General features: G+C 42.3%; 1 long non-coding RNA gene across 3 annotated transcripts in view; it reads right to left on the bottom strand.

Annotated features, from left to right (window-relative positions):
* Nucleotides 1-22,107, bottom strand: part of LOC103876002 — a 181,535-nt gene that overhangs the window by 86,161 nt on the left and 73,267 nt on the right. The window lies entirely within an intron of this gene.

Below are 22,107 nucleotides of genomic sequence, written 5' to 3' on the forward strand. Positions count from 1 at the left end.
TGTTTACAGATTAGCAAACTGAGGCTTAGAGAAGCCATGTGCCTGATTCAAAATCACAAGACTAGTAATGAATGAGAACCAATGCTCTGAGTCTCTGCTGTGCTCTAAAACAACTTTCCTCAGATACTCCATCCTGGATGTCAATGCATCCCCATGCTTCACATACCAAGGGCCATGGATCAGGACTCTTGACCAGATGTTGCTATTGAGACAAGCAGCTGTCATTTGTAATATCCTGCGCTGTCCCCCAGGGTTCATGGCTAAATTTCACTTAAATCCAGCCATGGCTCTTGCCAGACCAATGAGAAAGTCCCATTTGAGGTGGAACCACTGAAATCTGATTCAGAGCTCTCTGCTAGTTCTTCCTCTGACTGTCGATTCAGCTTAAGCCCTGGCAGCTGGAGTTAGTCGGGGCTGAATAACCCTAACTTCCCTTGACTTGCCATCTCCTTCCCCACTGCCCCAAGAAGGAATGACAAATGGACTCACACTTGTCGCCCTTTGGAATCCTTTACGTGTCATAGCCTAAGCAGAATTACAAATAAGGCTTTGGTATTTAATTCAGACCAGTACCAAAATATTTCCGTGTCTGGAGTTCATCCATGAAGAAAGCATTTATAGTATCCAGATGGTGGGGGCGTGGGCCTGCAGGCGGCCCAGGAATGCAAGTCAACAGCCTTGAGTCCTACTAGAAGAGGGGTATGGACACAGGGCGCCTTTCCAGGGTAACCCAAGCAGGTGGAGTTTGTGGTAAGGCAGAAAAAGGCTAGGACTTGGGGCCAGCAGAGCCAGGTTTAAATAACAGTTCCTGTGTTGACAGGGTAAGTCGCCGCATGCTAAGCATTCAGTTTCTCCTAAGCTCTCCAGCAACGCCTGTCCCACCCTTCTCTTTAGGGTGGTCTCAAGGTAATGGACATAAAAGCCCTTTAGAACCTGGAAATCGCCAGACAAGCGTAGGCTGTTAATATTACAGTGCAATGTCTAAAGTCTGTAATACATTTTTCAGGCAGATTCACTATGCATTCCAATTCTCTTTGGTCTTTGTTTTTCTTCCAGTTCCCTTAATCTGTCTTCCTGCATAAGCTCAAAGTTGCCGAAGAATAGGTCTGTGTTTGTTTCATATTTCACACACTTATTCAAGAAATATTCCAACCCAAAAAGATAGTCTGAGGAAGCTTAAGTGATCGAAAGGAGAAGAAAAACACTTGGCTCAAAAGATGGTTTTTAGTTTTTGTTTCTCTAGTCTAGAGAGAAATTTTAGATTTTGATTTGGAGGAGAAAAAACAGAAAAGTCAGAGAAATTGAGGCCAGGCATGGTGGCTGATGCATGCAATCCCAGCACTTTGGAGGTATAAGGAACACGGCTATGCTGCAGCCAAGCAGGCATATGGCAGCAGGTATAGACCGAGGAAAACAGCCTAGAAGACTCAGTGGGATTGGGGCGCACGCACACACTCCCATGTCTCATATAATCATAGCCATGTAGATACAACATAGAGAAGCTCCCCGCCTGGCTCTCAGCCCCTATTGTCTGTGTAGGCATAAATGTAACACTGACCCTGTGAGGGGCTGCTGAGTAAAACCACGTCTCATCTACCTGCTGTCTCTCCAGTGTTCTTCCAGCTCCCTGCCCCACGTCCACTCACTCCCTTCAGCCCTCAGCTGGGGCTGGAACCTGACCCTGAGCATGACAATTGGCGAAGTCGGCAGGATGAGGTGAGAGGATCTTCAGCTCTTGGGGCTCCCGGCTTGGCTATGTGGCCACAGCGTGGGCTGTGATGTCCGGTGGCAGAGGTGCTGCTTGCATGGGCCCTAGTGGAAATGTGGGAGGCAGTGGATAGGTCTCCTGCGAGTGTGGAGAAGGCACTGAAGCAGTTGGAAACTCACAACACCATGAAGGACTGCACCTTCGCTGGCAGAGTCGGATAGGTGTTTCTGACTGCACTAGGCAGAGTACATGCTCAGTCCCACAGGTGAGGGACCTCCTGGCGCAAGCCATGTGCCTGGGGGCCCAAGTGCACAGCTTGGAGCAGGACCTGGGGGTGGGGGACCTGCAGGCACAAGCAGGGTGCTTGGAGGCCCAGATAACAGCCTGGAACAGGAGTTAGCAATGGCTGTTAGTGCGATCTTCAGCCAGTCCTCCCAGTCGGACACTTCCGTTGGGTCTGATGCTAAGGAGGAGGGGGCTATTCCGCTGCGGGCTCGCCCTGTGATCCGTCAGAAGGTAGAACATGAGGAGCCGATGGGACCCCAGGGGAGAGCCCAGGGCTCCCTCCTCCCCAACAGTGGTGAAACACACCTCTTACAGTGCTTATACCCCCACTGAGTTGCAGGAGTTGGGTAAACAGTGTCGGAGGTGCCCAGGGGAGCCCCTGCCAGCCTGGCTACTCCATCTTTGGGATGAGGGTCTGACAGCATTTCTTGCTCTGCCTACAGGAAGGAGAAGCCGGCCTCTATTGCAACTCACTCTTCCCTTCATCAGCGGCTGCAGCTGTGCCAACGGTTGGCACACAGGCAAGGTGTGGACATTAATAGAGTGGCTGATGGCAGCCATACGGACTGTTTGGAATGATGCCAGAGAGATACCAAAAATTGTGAGTAAATGGAAATCATCTGATTTGATGCAGGTACTCTGGGAGATGGGCAGGTGGCAGGCTATGTTTGGTCTGAATATCCAGGGGCCAGATGATGAATGTTTTACCTCCCAGACGAGGGATCTTGTGCTGGGCTCAGTACCCCCGAGTGCTTTTGGCTAGAGTGCTTTTGGCTACAGTGCTTTTAGCACCCCCACATATGGGGCGCTGCATACATGAAGTGACTACTGACTGAGGTAGTAGACACAACACAGAGGAGCTCCCCACCTGGCTCTCAGCTGCTATTGTTTGTGTAGGATATAAATGTAACACTGACCCTGTGAGAGGCTGCTGAATTGGCTTGTAGGCCATCGGCCCATTTGCTGCCAAGCGATGTGGCAAGACCTCTGGGAAATACGTCATCAGAAAGATTTAACTACCATGTGTCAGGTCATGTGCCTTTGGCCACCCCCTGTAATGATGAGGCAGATGCCTTAGCCAAGGTCTGATGGTTACAGCCGGCACCTACAAAAGATGTAGCTTTGTGGCTACATAGGAAACTGCGACATGCAGGGAGTGAACTGATGCAACAAGTCAGTAGGCACTGGGGTCTGTCTTTGCCTTTGCAGGACATTTTGGAGGCCTGACAGAAGTGCCCGGTGTGTGCCCAGGCATACCCCAGACGGAGACAGCTTCCCAGTGTAACACAGCAAGTGATGGTAGGACGGATGCCCTTTAGCAGATGGCAAATAGATTACACTGGGCCACTGCCAAAATCACAGGGCTACACATATGCACTGACAGCTGTAGACACAGCCTCTGGCTTGTTGTTCGCCTACTCTTGCAAGGTGGCCGACCAGCAACATACCATTCAAACCCTGCAACACTTACATGCTCTATAAGGCCATCCCCTGGCCATTGAAAGTGATAGGGGAACACATTTCACTGGACAGCAGGTAAAATAGTGGGCACTACAGATAGACATACGATGGGGGTTTCATATTCCTTACAACCCACAAGCTGCTGGCATGATTGAGCGATATAGTGGACTCTTGAAGAACGGGTTACAATTGCATGTTACTCCCCCATCTTTGCGGGGCTGGAGTTCCAGGTTGGACCTGGTGCTTCAAATTTTGAATGAGTGGCCATGGAAAGGTGGCCCAGCCCTGGTGGAGGCACTGTTATACTGGACCGCTGCCCCCATCCAGCTACAGATACACATCTAGGATGACCTCCTCCACAGACCCATAAACTCCCATCCAGTGCTGCATCCAGCTTCTGTGAAGAATTGGACATAGCTAGAGACTTAGGTCCCACAGAAATGCATGGGATGCAACACAGTGGGCTTTGGATGCGGGCATCGCAAACCTCATGGTGAGCCTTCCCCCTGGCTGACTCGCAGTGTCCATGATGGATCAGGCTGGCTAATGGGAGAACACAGGTGGCCATTAGCCAGCACCAAGGTAAAGTCACTGTAGGATGGTTGTCTGCTGAGGTTTGTGCAAATATAACATGTGTCACCACACCAAGGGTGTGGAGGAGCAAGCGATCTTACCAAGGCTGGGCCCCCATAGACTTCGTGCGCCCTGGGAGTTTATGGGTCTGTGGGGACACAGGATGGCCATATCTACCAGCCAATTGGACTGGACGTTGTACCTGGGGGTGGCCTTATGTGCCTGCCATTGTGCTTCCCACATTGCCTAGTCACCCACATAATTTGGAGGCACTGCATTTCCGCTTTTTCTGAGTGCGGGGCGCCCCCTGGTGGTTTTATCCCTTAGCAATCCCTATCCCTGGAGCAGGTGTCATTACCGTGATAAAGCAGATTACAGCCTTTGCAGAGCACACAGCTGGGGCCCTGAATTACACCCAAGTTCTCTCCTTTTGTTAACTAATGAAGTTGACCAGGTCAGGAAGGTGGTGCTGCAAAACAGGATGGCCTTAGACATAGCCTTAGACATGCAAGGACATAGGTGGCCCCTGTGCCTTGTAGGGACACAATGTTGTACATTTATCCCTGAAAACCACCCGAATGTAATGGCAGCTTTGCAAGGGGTGTCATAGGAGATTAAGGCAATTGAGCACCTTACTGATGACCCCCTGCAGAGATGGTGGGCGTCTTTTGGGCTCTGGCCTACATTGGGCTCTCATAATCATAAGTAGCACAGCAGGATATTCCTGGTAGGTTGTTGCTCTCTGTATGGTTGCTGTGGCCTATGGGTCCAGGATGCTGCCGTATGTGCACACGTCTCCACCAAGAGGATCCCCTCGGCCTAGGGGATGGAGTGTAAGGAACATGGCTGTGCTGCAGCCAAGCAGGCATAGGGCAGCCAGCATAGGCCAAGGTAAATAACCTAAATGACTCAGAGGGGTTAGGGTACACGCGCGCACTCCCATGTCTCATACAGTCATAGCCATGTAGACACAACAGAGAGAAGCTCCCCACCTGGCTCTTGGCCACTATTATCTGTGTAGGTATAAATGTAACAGTGACCCTGTGAGGTGCTGCTGAATAAAGCCATGTCTCATCTACCTGCTATCTCTCGAGTGTTGTTCCACTTCCCTGCCCCACATCCACCCGCACCCCTCAGCCCTCAGCTGGGGTTGGAACCTGGCCCTGAGCATGACAGAGAGGCTAAGGCAGGATTACTTTAACCAAGGAGATGGAGACCAGCCTGTGCAACATAGTGAGACCCCGCCTTTGCAAATAATAAAAAAAATTAGCTAGGCATGCTGGCACATACCTGTGGTCCCAGCTATTCAAGAGGCTGAGGTAGAAGAATTGCTTGAGTCCAGGAGGCCAAGGCTGCAGTGAGCCATGGTCGTGCCATTGCACTGCAGCCTGGGCAACAGAGTGAGACCCTGTCTCAAAAAGAAACAGACAAGTTGAGAATTAAAAAGGAAAATTACATCTCACATTTAGGAACGATTGAAAAGAGGTTACATTTATAAAGTTAATTGACAGAGTCAAGTAGGAGTTGTGAATTTGCAGCACGAAGAGATAAAATTGTTAAGGCAATAGTCCAAGTACTTATGTATCTTTGTTAAGCAAAGATACATTTACTTATCACTACTCAAGTCATAATTACACAACTCAAGTACATTATCATCTCTAGGGCTTGGGTCCAGGGAAAAAGAGATTCTTAGAAAACAGGACTCACCTCTGCTTCACCACATCTTAACAACATTATTTTACCCACATAGGGCTTAATATGTGTTCTGGAAACTGACCATATTCTTTACAAGTAATCCACAAAAGACTGAGACAAGGAAGGTTCAGAAATATCTTTCTGAATATTGCCCTTCCAATATGGCCCTGCTTCGGTTCATATAGCTCCATGTTATACGCTTCCAGCAGAATTGTTTTAAGACCTTCCACTGCAACAAGGGAATTTATAGACAAGCCTGTCTGTCAACAGGTGATGGGCTGGACATGGACTAGCCATATAGTATGAAACCCTTCTGCAACACTAACCACCTCACATATATGGAATTTGGATTTTGCAGTTAAATCTTGGACTCATTCCAGAAGATTTAGTTCAGGAAATACCACAGGTTCTCACCGCCATGCAGCAGCTTCACTTTCAAGGCCAGACGGGGTTTAGTGTCAGGAATGCAGACACTGGGAGTCAGAAACTTTCCAGATGGCCACCAGATGGCCTCACTGTTCAGAACCACATTATACTGCATGTTTAAGTTACAGTTTTAGTCCTTGAAGCCAGATGATAGGCCCAGAGGTTTTAAAGGTTGCCACAAAAATCATAATCATCAAGTGACAGATTTTTTCATTATTCACTAGATTTTTAACCTAGTTTACCAACAACAATGCCGGTGTCTAATATCTAGACTCTCCAGGGGAAATAAATAGAATATTAGACATTTTTTACTGTAATCTTAAAGTCAGAATATTTTCTGTACAACGTTATGTACTTTTGTTGAGTTTCCCTGGAATCTTGATGACATTATTGACCATAATGATCAATCTACTATTTAATGAGTATATATTTTTAAAAAGTGATATGCTGAAGGCCCTTTAAACATATTATAAATTGCTTCTGCAAAAGGTTGCAATTAGTTTTAGATTAACAGACAAGATGAGAATATCCATCACCTGTACTTCATCATCATTCAGTATATCATTTTTTTTTTAGATGGAGTCTCACTGTGTCGCCGAGGCTGGAGGGCAGTGGCACGATCCCAACTCACTGCAACCTCTGCCTCCTGGGTTCAAGCGATTCTCCTGCCTCAGCCTCCCGAGTAGCTGAGATTACAGGCACCTGCCAACACACCCAGCTAAGTTTTCTATTTTCAGTAGAGACAGGGTTTCACCATGTTGACCAGGCTGGTCTCGACCTCCTGACCTCAGGCGATCTTCCTGCCTCGGCCTCCCAAAATGCTGGGATTACAAGCGTGAGCCACCGCGCCTGGCCCAGCATATCATTTTTTTAAATATTTCTTTTGTGTACAATATTCCCTAGGGTTTGGGTGAAATCTCATATCACGTGCTATGAGCTAGGGAATCAGCTTAATTGGAAAAAGAAGAAATTTTCAAGGCCAGGTTCAGCTGGACAAAAGCCCCCCGCAGCGGGTCCTGTAACCTATAGAGGCATATCAAGGATGTTGGCTGGCTCTTCCTTCTTCTATAAGCATGCAAGGACGGCCTTATCAGTAGACCAAGAGGTGTGGTTTAGGGTTGCCTGCTATTTACAAGAGTTATTTAGAATGTCAGACACTCGGCACCTAGGGACTCTGGAGCCTGTAGGATGTTTCAGCCCATTGCCAACACGCCGTCAGCAGGGAATGAAAGCACCAGTTACATGAGAAGCCGAGCTTGGGCACTGCCCCTCCAACCGAAAGAAGGGCAAGACCCTGAGTCTTAATTACCCTTTGGCCAGGCCACCCAGATAAGCTCACTGGGTTATGTGGGACAATTATACTCCCTGCATAAAATGTAGCCATTTGATTAAGCAAAAAGCACAAATAATCATTTTTACTTGCATTTCTTTGATTACTAACTTATATGTGCTTTTTTACATTTTTATCGGCCAGTTGTATTCTTTCAGTGATCGATTTATGCACTTTGCCCACTTTTCTTTGGGGATATTCATATTTTACTCTTTAATTTGTAAAATAATTAATATATAGTAAGCCTTTTACTCCAATAAGATCATCATGTAGTTTTTCTTATTAGATCAATTGATAACATGTTTTGCATTAATATTAGAGGATATTGTGGATTATTTCCTCAGTATCCACACTCGCCCCTTCTCTGTAGTATCCTAACGCTTGTTTGGGGATCCAAGTGGTACCAGAAAAGCTGACTAGACCCCCAACTCCAGGTGGGGCATAAACCTTGACCAACCAAGTCATGGCCCTCACCAACATGGTTGGTACAAGGCTAGGCATGTGACCCAAATCATTCTAATCAGGGGAAATCTCAAAATTCTTGCTATAAACGCTGACACAAAGAGACAATCCCTACTTCTTGCTAAATAAAAAATTGATGCACACAACCTCAGAAGCCACCGGCAGCCAACCTGGGGACTCAGTTTAGGATGAAAATCATAGGAAGGAAAACAGAGCAGAGAATAAATAGTTTTTGGCATAATATTATTGATCTACCAGATCAAGCCTCACCTGAGGAGCCCCTACTTCTGGATATTTTAGTTCCATAAACCCAAGAAGATATACTGAGCAGTGCACACTGGAATAGCCATCCTGGTTGGACATGGGTGACATCATTCTTTTTTTATTTTAAGTTCTGGGATACATGTGCAGGATGTGCAGGTTAGATACACAGGTAAACGTCTGCCATGGTGGTTTGCTGCACCTATCAACCCATCCCCTAGGTATTAAGCCCGGCATGCATTAGCTATTTTTCCTGATGCCCTCCTCTCACCCCTCACCCGCCCCCCACAGGCCCCAGTGTCCATGTATTCTCATTGTTCAGCTCCCACTTATAAGTGAAAACATGCAGTATTTGGTTTTCTATTCCTGCATTAGTTTCTGAGGATAATGGCTTCCAGCTTCACCCATGTCCCTGCAAAGGACATAATCTCGTTCCTTTTTATGGTTGCATAGTATTCCATGGTGTACATGGTGTACATGTACCACATTTTCTTTATCCAGTCTATTATTGATTGGCACTTGGGCTGATTCCATGTCTTTGCTATTGTGAATAGTGCTGCAATGAACATACATGTGCATGTATCTTTATAACAGAATGATTTATATTCACATCATTCTTATTACTCAGATGCCTACTCTAATTGGTTAATACCTATGCTGTGGTGGTTGTTAAATATTTTTAATATCATCCTTATATGTGCCAGGAATTATCTTTATTATTAAGTTAGTTTGAGTAAGGTTTGGCTTTTAGTTTTTGTTGTGTTTTTTCTTTTTCATCTACAGCATATTCAGTAATACCTCTAAGACACCGATTTTTTCAAAGTCTAATAGAAGCTTTCATTAGGCTGGGGCTGCTGGCTCACACTTGTAATCCCAGCACTTTGGGAGGCTGAAGTGAGAGAATTGCTTGAAGCCAGGAATTCAAGACAAACCTGGGCAACATAATAAGACCCCATCTCTACAAAAAAATTTTAAAATTATCCAGGCGTGGTAGTGTGCACCTGTAGTCCTAGCTACTTCAGAGGCTGAAGGAGGAGAATCACTTGAACCCAAGAGTTGCAGGTTACAGAGGGCTATGATTGTGCCACTGCACTACAGCCTGGGCAACAGAGTGAGACCTTGCCTCAAAAAATAAAAATAGTAACAATAGCGGCCGGGCGCGGTGGCTCACACCTGTAATCCTAGCACTTTGGGAGGCCGAGGTGGGCGGATCACGAGGTCAGGAGTTCAAGAACAGCCTGGCCAATATGGTGAAACCCCATCTCTACTAAAAATACAAAAACTAGCTGGGCGAGGTGGCGCATGCCTGTAATCCCAGCTACTCAGGAGGCTGAGGCAGAAGAATCGCTTGAACCCGGGAGGTGGAGGCTGCAGTGAGCCGAGATCATGCCACTGCACTCCAGCCTGGGTGACCGAGTGAGACTCCATCTCAAAAAAAGAATAGTAATAATAACAATAGCTAACATTTTTACTGGGTAATTACCATGTGTCTAGACACTATTCTAAGTTTTATAGATGTTAACACCCCTAAAACTATTACCATTCCCATTTTAGAGATAAGAAAATTAGAGCACAGAAAGGTTAAATAATTTGTTCAAAGCTTAACATCTAGAAGAGATGGGATTTGAACTCAAGAATTCTGGCTCCAGAAGCCATGCTTTTATTCACTATACTATAACACTCTGCTCTGAAAGACGCTTGACAAAGTGAGGAATCATTAAAAATACACATACTTTAAAAATTCTGTTCTAACTTAAAACATGTAAGACAACATTAATTTGCCAATTTGGGGGAAGGATTACTGCAGACTGAGTATCTCTTACCCAAAATGCTTGGGACCAAAATTCCAAAATTTTGGATTTTGGAACTTTTTGGATATTGGAATATCTGCAAACACATAATGGCATACTTTGGTGATGGGACCCAAGTCTAAACACAAGCTTAATTTATATTTCTTGCATAAGTACTGACACAAAGACAATCCTTATTTCTTGCTAAATGAAAATATTGAAGCACATGACCTCCTTCTTTTAATCTATACGTATACTTTACACACATAATCTGAAGGTAATTTTATACAATATTTTTAATAATTTTGTGCATGAAACAAAGTTTATGTTAAGTACTTATGCATGGAGTTTTCCATTTGTATCATCATGTTGACAGGCAAAAATTTCAAATTTTGGAGCATTTCAAATTTCAAATTTTCAGACTAGAAATGCTCAACCTGACTGAACACGGTGGCTATGCCTCTAATCCCAGCACTTTGGGAGGCCAAGGTGGGCAGATTACCTGAGGTCAGGAGTTCGAGTCCAGCCTGGCCAACATGGTGAAACCCTGTCTCTACTAAAAATACAAAAATTAGCCAGACATGGTGGCAGGCGCCTGTAATCCTAGCTACTTGGGAGACTGAGGCAGGAGAATTGCTTGAACCTCAGAGGCGGAGGTTGCAGTGAGCCAAGACTGCACCATTGCACTACAGCTTGGGCAACACGAGTAAAATTCTGTCTCAAAAAAAATTAATAATAATAAAGGAATGCTCAACCTGTATTCTTCTTTGTTTCCACTTCTTCCTGGGCACATGGCGAAATCACATTTCTCATCTTGCCTGCAGTTAATATAACCATGTGCCTGAGTTATAGCCCTTGAAATATGAACCCAAGTGATGTGATCACTTCCCAGGCTTCACCCACCCATGAGAACTTCTACATGGTAGCCTTCATGCTTTCTTTCCTCCTGTGGCTTAATGCATTAGAGCATGGCCACCTTGGAAGCCATATGTTGAAAATGTCAGAGCCAAAAGGTAGAAGTAGCCTGATGCCTATCCACCAGGAACCCATTTTAGACTTGACGTAACTAACAAAAGTGCTAATTGTATTAAGCCATTGAGATTTAGGGGTTTGTCTAGTATAACCAAAACTAGCATTGCCCTAACTAGTTTTGAAACTAACTAACTAATAACTTTTCTTTAAGTATCAGTTTCCTAATTAGAATTCTATATCATCTTTCTTACCTAAATCAAACCCCTAATGCATTGTTATTTCTGATTTAGCTTCTTCAAAGAAAATCATTTCAAATTGCTCTTAAAATAAATACAGGATTCTCCAGGCGTGGTGGCTCATGCCTGTAATCACAGCTCTTTGGGAGACAGAGGTGGGCAGATCACAAGGTCAAGAGATCGAGACCATCCTGGCTAACATTGTGAAACCCCATCTCTACTAAAAATACAAAAAATTAGTTGTGTGTGGTGGTGGGCGCCTGTAGTCTCAGTTACTCAGGAGGCTGAGGCAGGAGAATCATTTGAACCCGGGAGGCGGAGGTTGCAGTGAGCCAAGATTGCACCACTGCACTCCAGCCTGGGTGACAGAGCGACACTCCATCTCAAAAAAAAAAAAAAAAAGTACAGGATTCCAGAGTTTTGTGACTTGTTCCCAAATTTTACAGTTGTCTCATTCTCACCTAATTTAATTTTTAATGGATCACTTGTATTGAGTTCATCTGAAACATACAATTTAGTTTTCATAGGAAAAATTCTTTTTCCATGCTCATATTTCATCAGTTTACAGAAATATTTAATTAGATTCCATAAATATATTAACAAGTACAATTGACATAAACTTGTTTGGAAACCTGTTATTACAGGAACTGAACTGCCAGGGAACATGAGGGCAAATTAGCCATAAGGATTCTGTGGACAGAAGTCAATGTTTCATAGACAAAATGATGAACTTTTCTTAATCTGGTGAATCGGTTAAGTAGAGACTGATCAAATGAATATAATTGAGTTTAATTTTCCTATTTTTTTCATTACAAATTTCTCATATGTATTTGCCCATAAAATTATTCTATAGTTTGATATTTTTGTTGTTTATATATCAGGTCCAAATGGTGAGGCTGTGCGAACTGTATAGAATGAATTTGTTGGTATCATTTATTTCTATGTAATTAACAGAGCATAAGATTTATATGTTTCTTGAAGAAACAAATAAAATAATCAGATCTCAGAATCTCTCTGTGGGGTAATTATTTTATAATTTCTTTCCGGGTTGTTTTTCCATTCAGATTGTCACTTCTTGAGTCAATTTTATTAATATGTGTTCTCAGAAAACCATCTACTTCATTAGGGAGATTTTCAAATGTATTAGCATTAAGTCAAGCATAACATTCTCTTCTAAATTGTTTAATTATGGAAATTGTCTTAATCTGTTTGTGTTGCTATAACGAAACACTTGAGAGTGGGTAACTTGAAAAGAGGTTTATTTTGCTCATGGTTCTGCAGGCTGGAAAGTTCAAGGGCATAGCTTCTGGTAAGGCTTTCAGTGCTGCATCACAACATGATGAAGAAGGTCAAAGGGGAAGCAAACGTGTGAAGACACAAACCTGAGGGACATCCCAGCTTTATAACAACCCACTCTCTCAGGAACTAATCCATTCCAGTGGGAACTAAAAGCTAATCAGTCTCACCAGCGTGAGAACTCACTCACTACCTTGAAAAGGAAACCAAGCCATTCATGAGGGAGCCACTCCATGAATCAAACACTTTCCAATAGGCCCACCTCCAAACATTGCCACCCAAGTGACCAAATTTCAACATGAGTTCTGGTGACGACAAACAAACCATATTCAAACCATAGCAGAAATGCTTAAGCGTACATATAAGTGGTTAGAATAGTATAATGAACACCCAAGCACCCATTACCAGCTTCAAAAGTAATCATTTTTGCCAATACTCCTTTGCCTATTTCCCTATTACTTTTTCAAGTGGAGCACTGTGATTTAAAACAAATTCCAGACTTCCTATTACTTACCCATATACGTTTCAATAATTCTCACAGAAAAGAACTTTTTTATATAAAAGTTTAACCTTTTCTTTGTCTAAAATTTTACCTCATTTTTAAATTTTTGTTTTTTCTCTTCTATTTTTCCCAAGATTTTCTTAAAGACGTTGGTTTCTCAGAGTCATCTCTTGCATTAATATCAACTCTGCAGTGCTTCTGTTTTCAGTGATTTCTGTTAAGTTTATTTAATACTTCATTCTTACTACTGCTCTCTTTGAGTTGGTTCAGTTTGTTTTTCTCAGGTTGAATGCTTGCTTGTTAAATAATGAATTCCAGCTGGGCACAGTAGCTCACACCTGTAATCCCAGCACTTTGGGAGGCCAAGCTGGGTGGATCACTTGAGGTCAGGAGTTCGAGACCAGCCTGGCCAACATGGTGAAACCCTATGTCTACTAAAAATTTATAAATTATCTGGGCATGGTGGCACACACTTGTAATCCCAGCTACTAAGGACACTGAGGCAGGAGAATCGCTTGAACCCAGGACGTGGAGGCTGCAGTGAGCCAAGAATGTGCCACTGCACTCCAGCCTGGGTGACAGAGCGAGACTTCATGTCAAAAAAAAATAAGTATAATAATAATCAATTTGCGCCGGGCGCGGTGGCTCAAGCCTGTAATCCCAGCACTTTGGGAGGCCGAGACGGGCGGATCACGAGGTCAGGAGATCGAGACCATCCTGGCTGACACGGTGAAACCCCGTCTCTACTAAAAAAATACAAAAAACTAGCCGGGCGAGGTGGCGGGCACCTGTAGTCCCAGCTACTCGGGAGGCTGAGGCAGGAGAATGGCGTGAACCCGGGAGGCGGAGCTTGCAGTGAGCTGAGATCCGGCCACTGCACTCCAGCCTGGGCGACAGAGCGAGACTCCGTCTCAAAAAAAAAAAAAAATAATAATAATAATAATAATAATAATCAATTTGCTTCTGAACACACCTTCAGCCTCATCCCTTATGATGTTCTCATCCTCCATGTTTTTCAAATACTCTATAATTGTGGTTTTTAATTTCTACTTTAAACTATAAATTATTTAATTGTTGCTTCTCTTTCCTTTTTTATTTCTAAGTGCATGTAAGTTTTTTAAATGTTTATGTTAATTTTGTAGTATTTATTTCCCTTTTCCCACTCCCATGTTCTAGCATTTATTATTATATCACATATAATAATGCCACATTGTTATAAAAATATATATTTTTGAAACAGGTTTTTACTCTGTCACCCAGGCTGGGATGCAGTGATGTGACTGCAGCTCACAGTAGCCTCAACCTCCCGGGCTCAAAATATCCTCCCACTTCAGCCCCCTGAGTAGCTGGGACTGTAGATACATGCCACCATGCCCAGCTAATTTCTTAATTTTTTTTCTAAAGATGGGGTCTTATTATGTTGCCCAGGCTGGTCTCAAACTTGTGGCCTTAAGCAATCTTCCTGCCTCAGCTTCCCAAAGTGCTAGGATTACAGAAGTGAGCCATCACACCCAGCCAAAAATTATTTTATTTATTTACTTATTTATTGAGATGGAGTCTTGCTCATCGCCCAGGCTAGAGTGCAGTGGCACGATCTCAGCTCACTGCAACCTCCACCTCCCAGGTTCAAGTGATTCTCCTGCCTCAGCCTCCCAAGTTGGGGGGGATTACAGGCACGTGCCACCATGTTCAGCTAATTTTTTGTATTTTTAGTAGAGACAGGGTTTCACCATGTTGGCCAACTTGGTCTCAAACTCCTGACCTCAAGTTATTCGCCCACCTCAGCCTTCCAAAGTGCTGGATTACAGGCATGAGCCACCGTGCCTGACCTATTATTTGCTAAATCAGCAGGAGAACTAAAAGCAATAAAATCCAGATCTGTGCTGTTCAATACAGGAGCCAAATGTAATTACTGAATACCGCTTACCCTTGAACAACACAGGTTTAAACTGTGCAGGTCCATCTATACATGGATTTTTTTCCGCCTCTGCCACCTCTGAGACAGCAAGACCAACCTCTCCTCTTTCTCCTCCTCCTCAGCCTCCTCAACATGAAGAGGATGAGGATGAAGACCTTTATGATGATGTACTTCCACTTATGAAGAATACATATAATTTATCTTCCTTATAATTTTTAATAACATTTTCTTTTCTTTTTTCCCTAGCTTTTCCTATTGTAAGAATTACGGTATATAATACATATAACATACAAAATATGTGTGAATCAACAGTATGTTAGCAGTAAGGCTTCTGGTCAACAGCAGGCAATTAGTAGTTAGGTTTGGGACAATCAAAAGTTATACATGAATATTCAACTATGTGAGAGGTCAGCACCCCTGGCCCCATATTGTTCAAGGGTCAACTTGAAATGTCCCTAGTCTCAAATGAGATATGGTTTAGTATAAAACAAAAAAGAAGGTGATATATCTCAATAATACTTTAATATTGACTACATTTGGAAATGATAATATTTTAGATATAATAGGTTAAATAAAATATATTATTGAAATTAAAGTCAAACAAGGGCACTACAAAAAAAGAAAATTACAGGCCAATATTCCTGATGAACATAGTTGCAAAAATTTTCAACAAAGTATTAGCAAACCAAATTCAACAACACATTACAAGAATCATTCACCATGACAAATGGGATTTATCCCTGGAATGCAAGGATAATTAAACATATGCAAATTAATAAAAATGATATTCTATATTAACAAAATAAAGGATATATAACATATGATCATTTTAATAGACGTGGAAAAAAGGCATTTGGCAAATTTCAAAACTCTTTTATGTAAAAACTCTCAGCAAATTAGGTATAGAGAAAATATACCTCAACTCTATAAAGGCCATATGGGAGAACCTATAGCTAACATCATACTTAGTTGTTAGGAAACTTCTTTTTAAAAAATAAAAAATAATAATAAAATTAAATTAAATTTAAAAACAGTGAAAAATTGAAAGCTTTTTCCTCCAAGATCAGGGACAAGAAAAGAATGCTCATTTTCACCACTTCTTTTCAACGTAGTACTGGAAGTCCTAACCAGCGCAATTAGGCAAGAAAAAGAAATAAAAGGCATCCTAATAGGAAAGGAAGAAGTGAAATTGTATTTGTTTGCTGGTGATATAATAGTATATATAGAAAATCCTAAAGATGCCATTAAAAAAGCTGTTAGAACTGATAAATAAATTTAATAAAGTTGTAAGATACAAACTCAACACACAAAAATCAGTAGTGTTTCTATACACTAATAACTAACTACCCAAAAATTAAATTAAGAAAACATTCCCATTTACAATAGCAACAGAAAAATAAAATACTTGGGTATAAATTTAACCAAAGAGGTGAAAAACCTATGTGCTGAAAACTAAAACACACTGATGAAAAAAAAAAATTGAAGAAAACACGAATAAATTGAAAGATAATCCATGTTCACAGATTGGAAGAATCAACATTAAAATGTCTCTACTGCCCAAAGCATTCTACAGATTCAGTGCAATCCTTATCAAAATTCCATTACATTTTCACAGAAATAGAAAAAAGCAATCCTTTAAATCCATATGAAATCACAAAAAACTGAACAGCCAAAACAATCTGGAACAAAAAGAACAAATCTAGAGGCATCCCACTCCCCGATTTTAAAATATATTATAAAGTGATTGTAATTAAAACAACATGGTACTGATATAAAAAAAAAAAAAGATACATCAAACAATGGAACAGAATAGAAAGCCCAGAAATAAACCCCACACTTGATAGCCAATTGATCTTTGACAAAGTTGTCAAGAGCACACAATGGGAAAAAGACAGTCTCTTCAAGAAATGGTGTTGGAAAAACTGGATATCCTCATACAGAAGAATAAAATTGGAATCTTATCTCACACTAAATACAAAAATCAACTCTAAATGAAATAAAGGCTTATATATAAGACCTGAAACTGTAAAACTACTGGAAGAAAACCTAGGGGGAAATCTCCGTGGTATCAGTCTGGGCAATGACTTTTTGGATATGATGCCAAAAGCACAGGTAACAAAAGCAAAAATAGACAAATGAGGTTGCACAAAATTAAAAAGCTTCCGCACAGAAAAGGGCACAACTAACAAAGTGAAGAGACAACCCACAGAGTGGGAGAAAATATTTGCAAATTATACATCTGATAAGGGGTTAATATCCAAAATATAGAAAGAACTCAAATACCTCAATAGCAAAAAAAACCAATAACCCAATTTAAAAATGGGCAAAAGACCTGAACAGACATTTCTCAAAAGAAAACTTAAAAACAGCTAACAGGTTCATGAAACATTGCTCAACATCATTATCATTAGGAAAATACAAATTAAAACTTCAATGAGACAGCACCTTTTAGAGTGGCTATTAACAAAAAGCTGAAAGATAACAAGTCTCGGTGAGAAGAGAGAGAAAAGGAATCCTTCTACACTCCACGCAACCTGTAGCACATTGAACAAGTTGGATGTATTACCAGTTGCAGTGGGAGAGAATGCAGGCTGTTGGGAACCATGGGGAATGTCAGCATGAAAGTGACAGAAAGGACTTGCTATAGGATATGACTTTTTGGATTCTCTCTGGATTTGGCAGTGTCAAAAAGCAGGGGCAATTCTACAATTGTGTATCTCATTAAGTACTATTTATAGGAGGGCAGGCTAGATCAAGGCTAGAGATTTTTTCTGCCTCTGTCATCCCTGAGACAGCAAGACCAATCTCTCTTCTCCTCCTCCTCAGCCTACTCAATGTGAAGATGACAAGAATAAAGACTTCTATGATGATCCACTTCCACTTGATGAACAGTAAATGTATTTTCTCTTCCTTATGAGTTTTCTTTGTTTTTTTGTTTGTTTGTTTTTTGAGATGGAGTCTCACTCTGTTGCCCAGGCTGGAGTGCAATGGTGTGATCTTGGCTCACTGCAACCTCCACCTCCCAGGTTCAAGCAATTTTCCTGCCTCAGCCTCCCAAGCAGCTGGGATTACAGGCATGCACCACTATGCCCAGCTAATTGTTGTATTTTTACTAGAGACAGGATTTCACTATGTTGGCCAGGCTGGTCTTGAACTCCTGACCTCAAGTGATCTGCCCGCCTCGGCCTCCCAAAGTGCTGGGATACAGGCATGAGCCATCACACTCAGCCCTTACAAGTTGCTTAATAACATTTTCTTTTCTCTATCTTACTTTATTTTAAGAATTCAGTATGTAATATAGATATATCACACAAAATATGTGTGAATCAACTGTTTATGTCATCAGTAAGGCTTCTGGTAAACAGTGGGCTATTCGTAGTTAAGTTTTGGAGAAGTCAAAAGTAATTTAAAAATTTTCAACTCTCCAGGGTCAGCAACCCTAACTCCCACATTGTTCAAGGGTCAGCTGTAGACAGACCAACATCTACATCTATGTATACAAACTGGAGCTAGTTCAGGGTACAATGGCCCAAACTAGTTTGAAGCTATTTTAGGGCAAAGTCCATAGTTTTAAGCAGAAAGACTTAAACCCATGACATATGGGGAACAGCTGATGGAATTAAAGATGCCCATTGTAAAAAAGAAAGGATTTGGTGGCAGGACTGGAGGGTGGGGTTCCAGTGGTAGTAGAAATATAATGGTCTTCATATATTTGAAAGCTATCATATAGAAGGGAAATTGGCCTTGTTCTAAATGGCAAGTATAAGGTAAAAACCAGAACTAACAGGTGGGAGCTTTAAGAAAGCAAATGTGGACCTTCTAATAGAGGTGGCCCCACTTAGGACAGACCACCACTGGCAGTGTCTTTGTGCAAATAATGAACAGCAGGGATTTTGAGAATCCACAGGATGATTCATGTAGAAGACCTTTAATGTCCTTCCCAATCTTAAAATTAAGGATGCAAAGAAAGATTTAGAAAGAAACTATGAAAACATGACAACTAAATGTAATGTGGGACCAAGGGTTGGATTGTGACCACAAAAAGAATGTTCATTAGGAAAATTGAGGAACCTCAAAATTTGAATAAGGTCTATAGACCTTATTGGTTAATAATATTGTATTGCCAGGCACCGTGGCTCACGCCTGTAATCCTAGCACTTCGGGAGGCTGAGGATGGTGGATCACATGAGGTCAGGAGTTCGAGACCAGCCCAGGCCAACACAGTGAAACCCTGTCTCTACTAAGACTACAAAAATTAGCCTGGCGTGATGGTGAGAGCATGTAATCCCGGCTACTAGGGAGGCTGAGGCAGGAGAACTGCTTGAACTTGGGAGGCGGAGGTTACAGTGAGCTAAGATCGCGCTACTATACTCCAACCTGGGTAACAGAGCAAGACTCTGTCTCGGAAAAAAAAAAATAAAAAATGTATCAATGTTACTTTCCTAGTTGTAATAGTTATAATATGGTTATGTAAGAAGTTAACACTAGGAGTAGCTAAAGGAAGAATATATGGGATTCACTGTACTATTTTTGCAACTTTTCTGTAATTGTAAAATTATTTCAAAATAAAAACTTTTTAAGCCCTATCTCTGCTATTCATTAGCATCATTGTATTGTACAAGTTGGTTAACTTCTCTGACATACAATTTCCTTATTTTTGTAGAATAAAGATAAAATTCCTATATTGCAGAATTGGTGAAATTAAATGAAAGAATATTGCAATGCATTTTGTCAGAGTGCCTGCACATAGTAACTGGTCAACAAAGGTTATTATTACCTTAAAAAATTAAATAACAATATCAAAAACTTTAAAACAAGTCTATAATACCAAAGTTCTAGAGAATAGTGTGTTGCCCAGCTATTCCTCGGGACTAGCCTCTCTAGAATGTACCTAAAATTACTGTTCACTTATTAAGTTTATCAGATGAGCTAAGCTCATTAGTGTACAGAAAACAGTTTCATGTTTCTCTGATAGCCCCTTCAGAATATGATCCATCACAGCATCCTTCCCCACCTCTGGGAAATATCTCAGGCTTCTCTCATAGATTTTGAAATTACTTTCAAAAATGAAAACTCATTAAACATTTCTATTAAAAACTTCAGACCAAGCACCATGGCTCATGTGTGTATTCCCAGTGCTTTGGGAGGCCAAGGTAGGGGGATTGCTTAAGGCCAAGGTAGGGGGACTGCTTAAGGCCAGGAGTCCAACACCAGCCTGGGCAACATAGCAAGACCCCATCGCTACAAAAAATTTAAAATTAGCTAGGTATGGTGGTACATTCTTGTAGTCCTAGCCACTAAGCAGGCAGAGGCAGAAGGATCTCTTGAGCCTAGGAGTTTGAGGTTACAGTGAGCTATGATCAGATCACTGCACTCCAGCCTGGGCAATTGAATGAGACCCTGCCCCTGAAAAAAATAAAAAGAAAGAAAAAAAAATACTTCAATCGTGTACTCAGTACAGTCTCAGCCTGGTGTGGTGACCTACAGCATGGGAAGGAGGAACTGTCTGCTCTTCTTCCATCTCCTTCACATGCCTCCCTCTCGCTCTGCTGTGTCTGGGCTCTCCAGGGTCCAGTCAGGGAGCAGGGGGATTAAGGGAAGAAGGGCAAATATATCTTTGTGGCAGATGCTCTTGTAATACAGTATGCCATGGCCTTGGGGTAGGAGGAGCCCACATGCTGGCTCTCTCCAGTGGGAAGAATTTGTGGGACTTTTGAAGGCTCTCTGTGGGGACCACCTGGCTGAAAAACTCCCTTCAAAGCCAGTACACTCTCCCACTTCTCCCAGAAATTTCTTTTTTTTTTTTTTTCTTTTCGAGACAGAGTCTCTTTTTGTTGACCAGGCTGGAGTGCAGTGGTGCAATCTCAGCTCACTGCAACCTCCTCCTCCCAGGTTCAAGAGGTTCTCCTGCCTCAGCCTCCCGAGTAGCTGGGATTACAGACATGCACCATCACACCCAGCTAACTTTTGTAGTTTTAGTAGAGATAGGGTTTCGTCATGTTGGCCAGGCTGGTCTCAAACTCCTGACCTCAAGTGATCCACCCATCTTGGCCTCCCAAAGTGCTAGGATTACAGGCATGAATCACCATGCCCTGCCTTCTCCCAGAAGTTTCTTGCAAATTTCTCAGCTCCTGCTCAGAGGTACAGCATGTAACAGCTCATTGCTGGGGTCTCTTCACCCCATAGGCAACACTTCTGATTCAAAGCCAGCTGTTTTCCATTGTAGCTCCTCGGAAACGCATGCCCTCACCATTACAAATACTGGCAGTGTAAACGGGTTCCACTACAACCTGTTCAGGATTCCCTGAATCCCCCACAAATCCCCCACAAATCCCCAACTCACCAGGCAGGAAGCAAACCCTAGTTTCCATTCATTTATGTCCCTAAATGCCAGAAGACACATACCCACTCCATAATCTCTGCTCCTCTACTCGAATCCCAGGACACCACAGGAGCCCTGAACTCTCTCAAGAGTTTCCCCAGAGGAAGAGAACAGGAAATGCCAGGACACTATCCCTACCCCAAAGCCACTTTCTAATCCCCTTCCTCCTTTTCAGCTGGAGGATATGACTGAGGTTATAATCACCATACTAGTTTTGCTGCCGTTTCATAATTTCTACATGGATATGTCTGTGCTAATATCCTATTCAGAAATCTGGGGACAATTATCACCTTTTGCTCTCAACGTTGGGGATTCAGATAAAATTTCAAGACACCATGAAAAGTCCCATTGGATATTCTGTTACACTTAAAATACACCACGACACTTTCCATATGAGCTCTCAGCCCTCGTCAGGGCTGTCTGCAGATGACACAATGGGAAACAGAGAAGCTGTGACTATTGGCAGAGTACTGCGTCTGAGCTGCTGAGATAAGACTTTTGGAAAGATTCAAACCACAGGCTTTTGCAATAGTTACACAATCACTTCCACCCCACCCTCAAGCTGAATGCCTTCCAGAAAGCTGAACATTCTTTAGGAGGTGATTATATAACTAAAACAGAAAAGGTTGTAACTGATGTGTGGGAATATCATTTAAGGGTTTGAAAATATATCAAATGAGAATGAAACACTTAATTAGGACAGGATAGCTTTTTACAGTTAAAGGTCATGCTGTAGAGAGGGGATTTAAATCATTCTGAATTACCCAAGGACTACCTTATGGAAACTACAGGGAAGCCAGTTTGGGACTC

This window comes from Papio anubis, chromosome 9 (assembly GCF_008728515.1).
Source record: "Papio anubis isolate 15944 chromosome 9, Panubis1.0, whole genome shotgun sequence".
NCBI classification, from domain to species: domain Eukaryota; kingdom Metazoa; phylum Chordata; class Mammalia; order Primates; family Cercopithecidae; genus Papio; species Papio anubis.